This window comes from Elephas maximus, chromosome 16, assembly GCF_024166365.1.
Source record: "Elephas maximus indicus isolate mEleMax1 chromosome 16, mEleMax1 primary haplotype, whole genome shotgun sequence".
Classification (NCBI taxonomy): Eukaryota; Metazoa; Chordata; class Mammalia; order Proboscidea; family Elephantidae; genus Elephas; species Elephas maximus.
Genome location: NC_064834.1, coordinates 60,325,993 through 60,339,366, shown reverse-complemented (window position 1 = coordinate 60,339,366; position 13,374 = coordinate 60,325,993).

Here is a 13,374-nt window from a genome sequence, read left to right as displayed (position 1 = left end):
ACATGTGCGTTGCTTGTGTAAAAATACAATAGTCTATGTTTAGAGCTTGAGTCGTAAAACAAAGATGATAAAGAAAAAACATGGATGAATATGTTTCTGGATTTAGTTACATTATATCTTTGGCGGCCTTGGGAGCAGAGGCAGAGCATTCCAAGACTCAGTTTATGCCCTTCAAGTGAGAGAGAAGGAGGAGATGGTGAAGCAGGCTTAATGAGTAAGAGTAGTTCCGTATTTCCTTACTATGCTTCAAATGAGGTCCATCCAGCATGACACTACTTTAAAATAATTTGTTATGGCCATTTATCTGTTAAATTTGTTACTATTGGCTGTCAATTCATTTAGCTCTCATTCATTTAAATAGAACTTGTGTCCTTCTAGGCAGAGCCAAACTGAGACGTGTGCATCAATAATTTGTGATGTTATATAATATTTATATATTTGTTCAGCTTTTATTTAGAAGAAAGTTTGAGAACTGTGTTAGGGAAGTTGGAAGAAGATGACCTGAGGGAGCAGTTGGCCATCCCTTAATTATCCTGAACAGTTCAGTTTTGCCCCAAATGTGCATTCCTTTCTCAGTAAGAGACCAATAGTTCTCCAGACTGGCCTATCCACAGAGGCAGTTGAATGAATATTATTTCTTGAGCATACCTCCTGAGAGTCTCAGCGTTCACTACAGGAAAGGGTTATCTAAGTGTTCCCTCTAACCATACGCCAACATACGCAGTCCTCTTCTTGAGGCAAGTCCTCAAAAACCTAGGTCTTTTTACCTGGATATTTCCAATGATATGCTAGCCTCCAGGGGATATTGCAGAGGCCCTTATGGATAAGCATCCTGGCAAAATGCCTGGCTTTACTTCTAGAACTACATGTTTTCATTGATTCCAGCCTAAAATTTACTTGTTTTTACTTTAAATGCTTTTATATTTTTCTTTGTTCCAACTTTACTATTTCGAGTCTGACTCCTGTGAGCATTAGGGAGCAAGTGATCATAACCCCAGAAACAGTTAGAAGAAAGGAATGAAGACACAATTACAAATGGAGACGGTCACTCTATTTAGTTTGTATGGTTGAACCCCATTGTAGGTATATGTACATATTTGATATTCATTCAATAGATATTCATTCATTTAATTAACATTTAGTGGATTTCTTCTGTTTGCTAAATACTGTTCTAGATTTGGGAATATAAACCAGTAAATTCAAAGAATTTATAGTCTAATTTCAAAGAGAGTAACTGGTATGTTACCATCCACAAGAGGCTTTGGGGAAAAATGAGGTCAGTCTATGCCACTCCAACAGCAGGCTTTCTCTATTTTTTTCTGGCTTGTTTCTCTCTCCTCTTTCTCTTTTGTCCCACACCTACTTAGCTCCACACATCTCATCCTTTCCCCTCCCTCCTGCCTACCTGCACCGTGCACTGAGTATCAGACCCACAAGTGGCACAGGCACAGGCTATGGGAAATTGCCCTGCATTGCTCTCCATCCCTGCCCTGTTGGCTCAGTACGTACAGCAAACAATGCATCCCAGCCCCTCCACCTCTGCTGGATCTGCCCTGCTGCACCATAGCTGAGTGACTGGCCTTACGCATTGGACAAAGTGGTGAGGAGTATCATGCCCACAGATGAGCAAACAACAAAAAACACCTGGCCTGCCTACTCAGACATAATCAAATAAAACAAAAAAACAGGACAAAACAAACAAATCTACATTCAATAAACAAAGAAAATAATTACTGAATGTCCTGAAGACAGCAGACAATATCAAAATATATAAGAAAATGAGACAGGATGTTTCTGGTAGGTGTCCAAAATAAAACCCCAGAAGACCTTCCAGTAGAAGAAAAGGTACTGAAAATACCTGATAGGGAATTCAAATCTCTAATATTGAGGGCTATCCAAGAAATGAAGTAAAAAGCAGACAAAAAATGAGGAAAAAGACAAAATCACAGAAAAGACAAAAAACAATGGAAGAATTCAGGAAAATAACACAGGAGAAAAATGTCAAAATGAACTCACAAGTAGAAAAAATACAAAAACAGCAATTAGAACTCCAAAAGATAAACAACAGGATTTCAGAAATGGACAGTGTCATAGAAGATTTGAGGGGCATGTTTGAAACAATGAAAGACAGGATCAGCGAAATTGAAGACAAATCCTTGGATACTACTTTGTTTGAGGAAAAATCTGAGAAAAAAATGAAGAAAAATGAAGAAACCCTGAGAATGTTGTGGAATACAATCGAAAGCAAAAATTTGCTAGTGGTTGGAGTTCCAGGACCGGGGGAGAAAACGGAAAACACAGAGAGGATCATTGAAGAATTGCTGACAGAAAACTTCCCTAATATCATGAAAGAAGAAAAGCTGACCATCCAAGAAGCACAATGAACCCCATATAGGATAAACTCTAAAAGAAAATCACCAAGGCATATCATAATCACACTCGCTAAAACCAAAGACAAAGAAAGAATCCTGAGAGCAGCTCAAGAAAAACAAAAAATCACATACAGAGGGAAACAATAAGATGAAGCTCTGATTACTCAGCAGAAGCCATGCAGGCAAGAAGGCAATGGGATGACATATATAAAACCTTGAAAAAACAATTGCCAACCAAGAATAATATATCCTGCAAAAGTCTCACTCAGATATGATGATGAAATTAGGACACTTCCAGATAAACAGAAATTCAGGGAATATGTAAAAACCAAAGCAAACTTACAAGAATTATTTAAGGAAGTCCTTCAGTTAGAGAAACAACATCAGACAACAGCCTGAATCTAGAACTCCAGACTGCATCAGCCAGATACCAACCTGCTTAATGAACTCTCAAAAATAAAATAAAACCAAAAGATTTACAACAGGGAACCAGAAAGGTTAATCTGTAAATGACAACATCACCAGAACAATAAAAGAGGGAATAAATTGTGTAGGTATAGACCTTTCAAATGGAGAAGATGTCAAGGCGATACCAAGTAATAAAAGACTGGTTCAAACTTAGGAAGATAAGGGTAAAAATTTCAAGGTAACCACGAAGAAAGTTAACAAATCTACTCATCAAAATGAAGAAAAACACGAAGTTTCAGTAACCACAAAATCTACAAAAATGAAGGAAAGAAAAAAAAAATCCATAAACAAAAGAAATTCAGCACAGGAGAGTAAGAGGAAAACTAACATCAGCACCCCAAAAAAAAGCACTACCAGATGTCGTTGATAAACTCACTCCTATCAATAATTACACTGAATGTAAATGGCCCAAAACCAAACCAAACCTGTTGCCGTTGAGTCGATTTTGATTCATAGTGACCCTATAGGACAGAGTAGAACTGCCCCATAGGTTTTCCAAGGAGTGCCTGGTGGGTTCTAATTCTTGACCTTTTGGTTAGCCATCATAGCTCTTAACCAGTATGCCACCAGCATTTCCAAATGCACCCATAAAGAGACAGAGAGTGACGGAATGGATTAAAAAATGGGACCTGTCAATATGCTGTCTACAAGAGACACACCTTAGAAACAAAGATACAAAATTTATGAAAAATCAAAAGATGGAAAAAAAATATATATCAGGCAAACAGCTACCAAAAAAGAGCAGGAGTGGCAATACTAATCTCAGATAAAATAGACTTTAAAACAAAATCCACCATAAAGACAAAGAAAGGCACTATATAACGATTAAAGGGACAATCCATCAGTAAGACATAACCATAGTAATTATCTGTGCACCCAATGACAGGGCTCTAAAATACATAAAACACTCTTAACAGTACTGAAAAGAGAAATTGATAGTTCCACAATAATAGTAGGAGACGTCAACACACCACTCTTGGTAAAGGATAGAACATCTACAAAGAAACTCAACAAAGTTACAGAAAATCTAAAGACCACAATCAGCCAACTTGACCTTGTAGATATATAGAACATTCCACCCAACAGCTGCAAAGTATACCTTCTTTTCTAATGCACATGCAACATTCTCCAGAATAGACCACATCTTAGGCCACAAAGCAACCCTCAACAAAATACAAAACATTGAGATAATAAAAAGTGTCTTCTATGATCACAACACCATCAAAGTAGAAATTAACAACATGAAGAGCAAGGAAAAAAAAAAAATCAATTACCTAGAAACTCAATAACACCCTGCTTAAAAACCACTGGGTAACAGAAGAAATCAGAGATGGAATCAAAAAATTTCTAGAATCAAATAAGAATGAAAACACATCATACCAAAAGCTTTGGGACACAGCAAAAGCAGTGCTCAGAGGTCAATTTGTAGCAATAGATGGACACGTCAAAGAAGAAAGGGACAAAATTAGTGACACAACTTGAACAAATAGAAAGAGAACAGCAAAAGAAACCCACAGCCATAAGAAGAAAGGAAATAATAAAGATCAGAGCAGAAATAAATGAAATAGAGAATAGAAAAACAATAGAAAGAACAACAGAAGCAAAAGTTGGTTCTTTCAAAGAACTGACAAAATGAGACAAACCATTGGCCAAATTGACAAAAGAAAAACAGGAGAGGATGTACATAACCCAAATAAGAAATGAAATGGTGGACATTACACAGACCCAGTTGAAATTGGAAGGATCATAACAGTAGTATGAGAAACTGCACTACAAAAATTTGAAAACCTAGAGGAAATGGACAAATTTCTAGAAACACACAACTTACCCAAACTAATGCAAAATGATGTTGAAAATCTGAACAGACCCTAATGAGGGAAGAGACTGAAAAGGTAATAAAAAAAATTCCCAACAAAAAAAAGTCCTGGTCCAGATGGATTCCCTGGAGAATTCTACCAAACATTCAGAGAAGAGATTGTACCAGTACTACTCTAATTATTTCAGAACGTAGAAAAGGAAAGGATACTTCCAAATTCATTCTATGAAGCCAGCATAACCCTAATACCAAAACCAGGCAAAGACACCACAAAAAAGAAAATTACAGGCCAATGGAATTCAGCATCACATAAAAAAAAATAATACACCATGACAAAGTGGGATTCATAGCAGGTATGCAAGGATCATTCAACATTAGAAAATCAATCCATATAATCTACCATGTAAATAAAAGAATCATATGACCATCTAGGTCCACATAGAAAAGGCATTAGGCAAAGTTCAACACCCATTCCTGATTAAAAACTCTCAATAAAATAGATATAAAAGAGAAATTCCTCAACCTAATAAAGGGCATCTATTTATAAAAAAAAAAAAAAAAATTTTTTTATACAAAACCAACAGCCAACATCATTCTTAATGGAGAGAGTCTGAAAACATTTCCCTTTAGAACAGGAACAAGACAGGGGTGCACTTTATCACCACTCCTATGTAACATTGTGCTGGAAGTCCTAGCTAGAGCAATAAGGCAAGAAAAAGAAATAAAGGGCATCCAAATTGGTGAGGAAGAAGTAAAACTGTCCCTATTTGTGGATGATGTGATACTACTATAAAGACTCCACGAGAAAACTACTGGAACTAATAGATGCAGCAGATTAGCAGGATATAAGATAAACGTACAAAAATCAGTTGGATTTCTATACACCACTAAAGAGAATGATGAAAAGGAAATCAAGAGAACAATACCATTTATAATAGCCCCTTAAAAAATTAAATAAATCTAAACAGAAATGTAAAAGACCTGTACAAAGAAAACTACAAAACACTATTGCAAGAAATCAAAAGATACCTACATAATAGAAAAAGATACCATGCTCATGGATAGATAAACTCAACATTGTGAAAATGTCAGTTCTACCCAGAGCAATCTACAAATACAAAAGCAATCCTGATCCAGATGCCAACAGCTTTCTTAAAAGAGATGGAAAAACTAATCATTAACTGTATATGGAAAGGGAAGAGCCCCTGGATAAGTAAAGCACTACTGAAGAAGAAGAATAAAGTTAGAGGACTTTCACTACCTGACCTCAGAACCTACTATACAGCTATAGTAGTAGCCTGGTGCTGGTACAAGGACAGGTACATTGACCGATGGAACAGATTTGAGAACCAAGATGTAAATACATCCACCTCTGGTCACCTGGTCTTCGACAAGGGCCCAAAGTCCATCAAATTGGGGAAAAGACAGTCTTTTGAACAAATGATGCTGGTAAACTGAACGTCCATCGGCAAAAAAAAAAAAAAAGAAAGAAACAGGGCCCATACCTCACATCATACACAAAAACTAATTTAAAAAGCATCAAAGACCAAAATATAAAACCAAAAACTATAAAGATCATAGAAGAAAAAATAGGGTCAAGGCCCTAATACATGGCCTTAACAGGATACGAACCATAACTAACAACACACAAACTCCAGAAGATAAACTAGATAACTGGGATCTTCTAAAAATTGAACATTTATGCTTATCAAAAGACTTCATCAAGAGAGTAGAAAGAGAACCTACAGAAAAAATTTTTGGCTATGACAAATCTGACAAAGTCCTAATCTCTGAAATCTACAGGAAAATCTAACACCTCTACAACTAAATGACAAATAACCCAATTATAAAATGAGCAAAACAGACACTTCACCAAAGACATTCAAGCTGCTAACAGATACATGAGTAAATGCTCGTGATAACTAGCCATTAGAGAAATGCAAATTAAAACCACAATGAGATACTATCTCACCCTGACATTACTGGCAGGAATCAAAAAACATAGAAAATAACCAATATTGGAGAGGCTGTGGGGAGATTGGAATGCTTAGGCACTGCTGGTGGGAATGTAAAATGGTACAACTATTTTGGAAAAAGATTTGGCAACTCCTTGAAAAGCTAGAAATAGATATCCCATATGATCCAGCAATCCCACACCTAGGAATATATCTTAGAGAAATAAGAGCCATCACATGAATAGACATATGTACTCCCATGTTCACTGCAGCATTGTTCACAACAGCAAAAAGATGGAAACAATCTAAGTGCCCATCAACAGATGAATGGATAAACAAACTGGTACATACACACAATGGAATACTACGCAACAATAAAGAACAATGAAGAATCTGCAAAGCATCTCACAACACGGATAAATCCATGTTCAGCATCAGCAACACTCAAGCCCCCACAGTACAAAAAACTGACAGATGCGTGGGGGCAGGAAGGCATTATCCTGAGTGAAACAAGTTAATCACAAAAGGAGAAATATTGTATGAGACCACTACTATAAAAACTTATGAAAAGGTTTATATACAAAAAGAAACAATCTTTGATGGTTGGAGGGAGGGGAGGGGTGGGGATGGAAAAACATTAAATAGAAAATAGACAAGTGGTAACTTTGGTGAAGGGTGAGACCATACACAATACTGGGGAAATCAGCACAGTTTGTCGAAGGCAAGATTATGGAAGCTCCATAGATACATCCAGACTCCATGAGGGACGAAATTACTGGGCTGAGGGATGTGAGGACCACGGTCTCAGGGAACGTCTAGCTCAATTGGCATAAAATAGTTTATAAAGAAAATGTTCGATATTCTACTTTGGTGAGTAGTGTCTGAGGTCTTAAACGCTTGTGAGTGGCCACCTAAGATACTCGGCTGGTGTCACCCTGTCAGGAGCAAAGGAGGTGAAGAAAACCAAAGACACAAAGGGAAAGATTAGTCCAAAGGACTAAGAGACCACAAGTACTACAGCCTCCACCAGACTGAGTCCGGCACAACTAGATGGTCCCTGGCTACAACCACTGACTTCTCTGATAGGGATCACAATAGAGGGTTCCGGACAGAGCTGGAGAAAAATGTAGAACAAAATTCTAACTCAAAAAAAGCCCCCCCAAAATACCAGACTTACTGCTCTGACAGAGACTGGAGAAAGCCTGAGAGTACGGGCCCTGGACACCCTTTCAGCTCAGTATTGAAGTTACTCCTGAGGTTCACCCTTCAACCAAAGATTTGACAGGCCCATTAAACAAAACGAGGCTAAATGAGTACACCGGCCCGAGGGCAAGGACAAGAAGGCAGGAGGGGACAGGAAAGCTGGTAATAGGGAAGCCAAGGTCAAGAAGGGGAGAGTGTTGACATGCCGTGGGGTTGGCAACCAATGTCCCAAAACAATGTTTACTAATTGTTTAATGAGAAACTAGTTTGTTCTATAAACTTCCATCTAAAGTACTATTAAAAATAAAGAAAAGAAAAATGAGGTCGAATTAATGTTTGATGTTGAAATCACAATGACGGCCAGCACCCACTTGCATGATAGCCCTCAGCCCCACGTCCTGGCCTCAGAAATTTCCTCAGTTAATTTTAGAAGTTCTAAGGGGGTCCACGACATGTGCCATCTGCAGATTTCTGCATTTCTAACGTCCCTTTCCATGGAAGCAAAGCACTAGTTTAAACAACATTTTCTTATTTTACCCAAACATTAGACACTCAGAACGCCAGGATACATTGATCATTAATAGCAATGCCTACCTGTGGTGGGTGCCATGTAACCCACATATGACAAGGGATTCTGGTGCCTCTGCCCCATCTCACTCCTCCTGACTTTGTTCCTTCCTCCTGACATGTCCATGAAGTACAAAGGAGGGCAGGATCTGTCATGTTATACAGAGGGTGGTCAGCACCCTGGAGTTTTGAAAAAGCAGGAGTGTGAAATTAACAGGAGTGCATGGAATCAAGAGAACCCAGGTGACTCCTGAAGTTGACAGCAACAAGTGCTAAATAATCAAGGAAAATGACTTTGCCATGGCTGGCACTGATGAAGTCCAATTGGAAAACATTGTTTATCAGGCCATGATATTTTTACATAGTACAATCTGAGTTTTACTTTCCTCATGGCTTAATTACCCAGGGAGTAGTGGAACAATTATGATATGATTTGTTTGTTACCTGCTGCCAACCAAAGGTTGGTGGTTCAAACCCACTCAGCAGCTCCAGAGAAGAAGGGCCTAGTGATCTGTTTCCATAAAGATTACAGCCAGGAAACCAAGAATCCTACTCTGTAACACATGGGTCACTGTGATTCGGGGAGGCCGGGAGGGGACAGGGGATGGGCCAGGGAGGGTAGGGTGGGCTCCACAACAGCTAACAACATTACACTTGAGGTTTACTTTCCTTGTGACTTAATTATCCGTGCAATAGCACAATTATATGATTTATGACACTGATTAATCACCGTCAGCACTGATTAACTTGACACATAGAAGCCGTGGTGGAGAGCATAACACATACAAGTTCATTTCCTGCTTGAGGAGCAGAGGTCTTTTTCACAGACGAGACTCAAGGAGAGATACATAGCTCTGCAATTTAGGGTACCGTCATCACCCTTGACTGCCCGTACAACCCTCTTCTATGTTCATCAGGCTTCTCTTTATTTCCTCAGCCCCACTATGGAATAAAGCTTATTCTACCAGGTACAAGATGAGTTTGGGCTTAAAAAACACTTGATGTAAATTCAGTTTCCACTTTGCTATTTTTTTTTTTATCACCTGGGACCTGTGAGCAACTCTCCCCTGTGGCCGGTGGTCCCAAAATACTGCTTTCTTTTACATCTTTAATAGAAGATGAATGGTTAGGCAGACTAGTCATTACTGCCATTAGAAAATAGGCTTTTAAGATAACAATACGGCAAAGGGCTATTAGAACTTTGCATTTTTCTGGGTATCCATTTCATACTAGTCTGGATAAAGTCTTTCAGACATTACTGTATGGAGCAATTTCACATTATCTCTAGGGCTGGATCAGGTGATCTGCCTGTAATGGGCCCCCTTTTCCCTCTGCATTCCCTTCAGACAATGCTATTGTGATGGAAATGACCTGGCCAAATCAGCTTCAATTGCTTCCAGACTTTAACAGTCATTTCATAACTGCTTTTAATCTAGCTATTTAAAGGTATAATCTCTAGATAAATTTCTCCATCTCCCTTATAGAAATAGAAATTATTAATAAGAAAGAGATAATTATTTCAATATATCCCTTATCATGTGGTATTATGAAATCATGCCTACCTTGGGTATTTCAAATACATTGTGCATGTTTCCATAATTACAAACACGCTCCTATCTCTTTTCTTCTTGCTAAGGTTACAATCAAATGTGCAAGTAATTTGCTTAGAGAACATTAAAACAGCTCTAATACAGTAAAAATTCATTTCCTTTTAAATACATATGTTGGGAAAACACAACAGCACCTGCCCCTAATGCTTTCCCCATAAAGAATGAAAGTCCCGCTAATATTACTCTAAAATGTAGCATTGGCTGTACATTTCATAAGAAGGATGGACAGGGCAGAGCTTGCTTTGAAGAGAGCCTGGGCTCAGTAAGACATGAATGAATAAACCATCAGCTCTATGAAACAGTTTTTTCTTTTTTGGAATTGGCAGGAGCTCAGGCTCCTTCTCCTCTGCTGGATTTAAAATAAATTTCTATAAAATAATGAATGGCTTTAAAAAAGAATCACCCAGCAGCTATAGCCATTGAAGTTTAAACTATAAAGCTACTGAAGGGGCTGTGGGACTCTTGATTTTGGATAGAGCCAAATCTCATTGACCATCTAGGTCACCATGTCAAAGTACCAATGGCTGAGAGATGTGTTAGATCGGGTAATGAGTTCTATGGGGTCTTTCTCAGCTGAGCACGGACTTTCAGTGTTGACAGCATCCTAACGAGCCCTAGTACTGGGTATAGGGGTTTAGAGTCCTAACATTTTGATGCAGTGAAGGTTAATATTTTTACTGCATAATAAGAAGAGGGCAAAATAGCAGTGTGTACCATGTATTAGATGAAAACAATAAAGAAACTCTGGGAAAGTTGGCAAATCCTGATTGTGCTTATTCTTGAAACTAGTTTGATGATTTTTAGCACTTTTCTTACATGGGATAGCTTTGTTACACTGTGCAATACCACGCTGCTAATGAAATTTTAGATGAATAATACTATGTAATAAAAGGTCTTACCTCCATTAAAAAATCTTTAAGGCCCAAGCTCCTGCTTTGGTAATTAAACCTTATTCCAAATATGCATAATAGTGACAATTTCTTCATTACACTTGCCTATGACTCTATGAATGTCTGTTGATACCCAGGGGCTGGATTCTAGTTAATTATTGTGATTCTATACTAACATAACACCTTCTATCCCAAGTAATTACTAAGCATGGTGAAAACTTCAGCCCCATCACTATTCATGAATCTCTTCACCTGTGAAGTGAGAGTGCAGCCTGAGGTGAATTACCCTGGGTAATTTTAATCAAGAGTTTAATTTTAATGATCACCTGCTGCACAAATAAAATAAGAGAAGCAATGAAACCATCATTATTGGGGTAAGTCATATGTGTCTGAGAGATGTTATTTTTAGCAATGATCATTAAGGATTTCTGTAAACTCTGAGTGGAATAACAGGGTGATAGAACAAAGATACAAAAAGATGGCATAAATAAGAAATTAAGTAATAGGAAGTGTCTTATTTTGCACTTGTTGAGGATTGCTTTGGGATTGTCCTTTTGCTGCTTAATGTGTGTATCTCTAGTTCCATAACTGGGTTGCATATTTCTCCAAGGCAGTCTCCACACTGTTTCAATAATTTGAATTTCTCCATGAGTGATCAGAACCTAATACAAATTTAAAACTAGCTGTTCCCTCACTAGACATTTAAGACAAGAGACAGACAAAATAGTGTGGGCAGGTGGGCTGATTTACAATATTTAGCAAGAGTTTAAAGGGATAGAAAAGAATAAAACGTGAGAAGATATAGTGACTTATTGCTATATCTCCTCCCCAAAAACTGATTGTGGCTTTCTGCATCAGCATAGAAAAGCCTAGGCTGGCATTTCTTAGGACTAAAGAAATGATGTATTTCAAAGACCTACATCCATATTTTTCTGGATGTCAGTTGTGCTGAATTTTATGGCAAAGTTATTAGGCATAATAAATGACGTTCAATGGATAAATTGCCAGCTGTTGCTTGGTAACAAATAGGGTCTTTTCCATTGTTTTCACACAGTTGTATGGCCCATCTTTCCCCCCGCCAACTTTATTTTTATTGTTGTTGAGAATGTATACCACAGAACATACACCAATTTCTACAGATACAATTCAGGGACACTGATTATATTCTTCAAGTTGTCCAGCCATTCTCACCCTCTTTTTGTGAATTGTTCCTCCCCTATTAAGATGAACTCACTGCCCCCTAAGTTTTGGATCTAATCTTTTGAGTTGCTGTTGTCAGTTTGATTACAATGCTCAAAGCAGACGTTCTTTACTAGTTAAGCTAAACTATTATTTGGTTTTAAGAAAACTTTAAGGGATTCCATTATTTATTTTTTAGTAGCACTGAGCAATATGTCTTTCTGTCTGATATAAGATTTGTCTAATACTATGAAAATCAAAGTCTCTATTAGGCCAAGATCAAGTGATGGATTGAGGGCAGTGTTCACAAAGATTTGTAGCTTCTTTATCATTTTCTGAAACATTTCATGATACCTGTTATTCATGAATGCCATCTTGCCTTGACTTCTTGGACCTGGTGACCTGGGAATACATATGTTTTTGCAAGACTGTAGGATGTGAACCAAAACAAACCACAAGCTTTCAGATCCTCTAAGAGAGCCATTGCCTGAAATCTCTTCCTAAGGATGTAACTACTTTTCCCTATGATGGAAAATGTACTGCGCTCCTAGTTCTTACTAATTGTTGACATTGATTCTGAGACAAACAGTTAGCATAGGGAAATGGGAGAATACAAAATATCCAGTTAGTTACTGATGAAGTATGTAGATGAACCTCCAGGAAACAAAAAATAGGTGCACCTCTGGCAATTGTTCTCATCCTTGCTCCCAGGGTTTACTGCTGAGGGGCTTAGAGACTCATCAGCTGGGTTTCAATCCTTGGCCTAACTGGTAGGTTCAGAGAATGGTGAGATAAGGATAGGAGAGGCTGTAGAAATTGGAGAGCAAGATAAGATATTTTACCCATCTCTTTCCATCACCATAACTCAAAAAGCTAAGACCTACCCTATTGCCGTTCGGTTGGTTCCAATTCACAGTATCCCTATAGGACAAGGTAGGACTGCCCCATAGGGTTTCTAAGGCTGTCATCTTTATGGAAGCAGACTGCCACATCTTTTTCCTATAGAGCAGCTGGTGGGTTCAAACAGCCAACTTTTTAATTAACAGCCAAGGCTTAACCACTGATCCACCAGGGCTCCTCAAATAGCTATGATGACTGAGCCAAATCTCCCTATAGTAGGAACATCTAAGTTTTGGTAGTATAACTCTGGTTATACTGTAGGACTATATACTGTGCCTCTTTAAGAACAAGACTTTTTTTTTCTTGCCTCTCTTCACTCCCCCCAAAAAGGCGAGGAGAAGTCCATTAAGAAACTTCTTTTCCTTAACAGAAACTCTGCTTCAGTTATTAAGGTGTTAAACACTCTTACCCTCT